Source organism: Octopus bimaculoides, chromosome 28, assembly GCF_001194135.2.
Source record: "Octopus bimaculoides isolate UCB-OBI-ISO-001 chromosome 28, ASM119413v2, whole genome shotgun sequence".
Lineage (NCBI taxonomy): Eukaryota > Metazoa > Mollusca > Cephalopoda > Octopoda > Octopodidae > Octopus > Octopus bimaculoides.
In genome coordinates, this window is record NC_069008.1 from 2,120,570 (window position 1) to 2,124,075 (window position 3,506).

General features: G+C 38.9%; 1 protein-coding gene across 5 annotated transcripts in view; it reads right to left on the reverse strand.

Annotated features, from left to right (window-relative positions):
- Positions 1-2,730, reverse strand: part of LOC128251085 (zinc finger protein 62 homolog) — a 13,990-nt gene extending 11,260 nt beyond the window's left edge. For 2 of the 5 annotated variants that reach the window (XM_052977451.1, XM_052977449.1), the window contains exon 1: positions 2,163-2,730. The gene's annotated coding sequence lies outside the window, so the exon portion shown is untranslated. Of the gene's footprint in view, positions 1-641; positions 745-2,162 lie in introns of those variants that run through there. The other 3 variants (XM_052977450.1, XM_052977448.1, XM_052977452.1) reach the window with 2 other exon arrangements.
- Positions 2,731-3,506: the final 776 nt, after the last annotated feature.

Below are 3,506 nucleotides of genomic sequence, written 5' to 3' on the forward strand. Positions count from 1 at the left end.
GGGTGAAATTTTGAAATTGAGATTTTTGAAAAAATTTTTTCAGAATCAGAATCTCCATAGCCTAAAACGTGGGTGGGATTCCGTAAAAAAAAACAAAAAAAATAGGGGGGGGGGAAAAGGTTCAGATTACATATAGTCCATCTGGACCCCGGGGTCAATAAAATAAGTACCAGTTGAACATTCGGCTCGATGTAATCGACTAGTCCCCTTCCCCGAAATTGCTGGTCTTGTGCCAAAATTTGAAACCATTGTCATCTTATTTTCCAGATATGCTTGCAGTTCCTCATTTTCTAATGGGCGGTATGGAGAACTGGGGCCATATTATATACAAAGAAAGCATGATGCTTACTGATGAATCTTCGTCTTCGTTTGACGAGAAGCGGTTAGTTACTATTATTGTATGCCATGAAATAGCTCATCAGGTAAGCAAGATCTGCCAAACAGAATTGACCAGTACTGAGGTGTGTGAAATGTACAAGATGGGTAGACTTGATCGTAGAGGTAAAACGTCTGGAGAAGGAAATAGCTTTTTCCAGTGTTGTTACCTGTTTTCCCTTCTATATTACTGTATCCTTGACATGTCACAATTCAATTATTTATACACATAATGACATATTTAAACTTCACGTTTATAAACTTACCGTTTTCAAACTGTAAATAGCGAAGCAGCTAACGTCAGACAAGACATTTTGTGTAAGTTGCTTCCCTTTATAAAATTTGCCTCTTGAATTATCCTGTAGATGGCGCTACTCACTTTTTTTTGTTTATATTTATTTCGTGTTTGGGGTGGAGGCGCAATGGCCCAGTGATCAAGGTAGTGGAATCGCGGTCATAGGATCCCTGTTTCGATTCCCAGACCAGGCGTTGTGAGTGTTTATTGAGCGAAAACACCTAAAGCTTCACAAGGCTCCGGCAGGGGATGGTGGCGAACCCTGCTGTACTCTTCCACCACAACTTTCTCTCACTCCTACTTCCTGTTTCTGTTGTGCCTGTAATTCAAAGGGTCAGCCTTGTCACACTGTGTCACACTGAATATCCCCGAGAACTACGTTAAGGGTACACGTGTCTGTGGAGTGCTCAGCCACTTGCACGTTAATTTCACGAGCAGGCTGTTCCGTTGTTCAGATCAAGTGGAACCCTCGACGTCGTAAGCGACGGAGTGCCAACAACAACATAGTTCACAAGAATATATATTCAGTCCAAGGTGTTGATGTGGCTGCGTGTATAATATTAAAAGAATTCTTACAGATAAGAATAAATTTAGGAACTATATATTTATTGCATAAAATATATTTTATTCACTGGTTGTCGATGAAACATAATCAAAATGTAGAAACTAACTGAATGAAATAATCTGTGCGAGAAAGTTCAGAACTCTTTATATGAGTTCGTGTGTTGAAGCATATTCTGTTGTGTCTGGGGAGAGTCATTCTCTTTTAGTGCCTTATAATTTAACACACTCGCCGGTAAAATTTCCACTCATTTACTTATATTTAATATTTCACATTCTTCACTCTGTCACGCGGAAGACTATGGTTCGATTCCTCAACAGGGAATAGTCTAATAGGTGTAAAACAATATTTAGTAAACGAATATGAAAAAAAAAAAATGCGCGCTGGCGAACGAGGCGGGTGGAGGACCAGGAAAATCCACACGATCCAATTTTTTCCCCTCAAGAAAATGGATATTCTTCTCAACCACAGAGTTCTGAGTTCAGTCCCACTGCATGGCACCTTAGGCAAGTGTCTTCATCTTTAGCCTCGGGCTGACTAATGCGTCCTGGAGGCCGAAGGTGGCATTTCAGAGGAAAAATTATCAATGCTATAAACGAAGATGGAAACAAAAATTTGCGCACAAAATGTTTTCCATTCTATCCTCTGCATAATGGTATTAACAGAAACAATTCCAGCGAATATGTTTATAAGCCATTCAACAACACACAAAAAAAATCTGTTAGTTTCACTGCAATATTAAAATCTCATTTGCATGTAAATATTTTCAGCGCTTTGAAACCGTGACTTGTTTCGCTGACAAAAAAGATGCAGCACGAGTTTTTGTCAGGGTCTTGTTGCGGTTTCAAAGAACGAAAATATTTAGACACAAAAGAAATTTAAAAGGCGGCGAGTTGGTAGAAACGTTAGCATGCTGGTTGAAATGCTTACCGGTATTTCATCTGCCGTTATGTTCTGAGTTCAAATTCCGCCGAGGTCGACTTTGCCTTTTATCCTTTCAGGGTCGAAGCATTACAGACAGGCTAAGCAATGGAGAGACAAGCAGAATTATTATAAGATGGCAAAATGCTCTAATTGTAGTGAGAATTGCCCGTAACGTCACCTGCATAGTTTCCAATTTAGTAAGAAGGCCTGTAACTTTAGAAATGTTAGCATGCTGGGTGAAATGCTTAGCGGTATTTCGTCTGCCGCTACATTCTGAGTTCAAATTCCGCCGAGGTCGACTTTGCCTTTCATCCTTTCGGGGTCGATTATATAAGTACCAGTTACGCACCACTGGGGTCTATGTAATCGACTTAATCCGTTTGTCTCTGTCCTTGTTCGTCCCCTCGTGGGCAGTAAAGAAATAAGAAGGCCTGTAACTTGGACAGAAACGTGCAAGTAATTACAATTGATCTCAGTATACAAGTGGTACTTTATTTTATCAAATCCCTGATGGGTGATATAAAAGCCAAAGTTGATCTCAGAATACAAAGAACAACAATAAATACTGCACACTCAGCTACAGACATGCGCAGTCATTGATTGGTTGCGCATGTCTGTATGTGCACACACACACACACACACACACACAGTATAGTTTTTTACTCGTTTCAGTCATTTGACTGTGGCCATGCTGGAGTACTGCCTTTAGTCGAACAAATTGACCCCCAGGGCTTATTCTTTGTAAGCTTAGTACTTATTCTATCAGTACCTTTTACCTAACCGCTAAGTTAAGGGGATATAAACACACCAACATCGGTTGTCAAGAGATGGATGGAGGGGACAAACACCGACACACACATACACACACACACACACATATATATATATATAAATAAATAAGGATAAGATCGATATTTAAAATATTGATTTTATCAAGTGGCCAGCATGGGAATAAAAACCATCAAAGGTAACAATTATTTAAAATTATAATGCAGGGTATCTAAGAGATACCACCACACTGAAAAATAGCAGCCACATCTTGACTCTAAACCACAATAAATGTTCATATAGCACAAAGAGCGAAGACGAAGACAAAATAAACTAGTAAAAAAAGAATGGTAGCTTCGATAACGTGTGACATCATTTTCTAAATAATGCTCATCTGTTATGTTCGGGTTAAAATTTCATCAACATCAAAAATATATGAATTTTCATGGGAGTTATGGCCGTTTTGCAAAGAATATAATTTCCAAATTTCATAAAGATCCATTCAGTACTTTTGACGTAGTTTTGGATAAGAAAACAAATGACTAATGTGTGTGTTTGTGTGTGATGGGTGTATATATATCT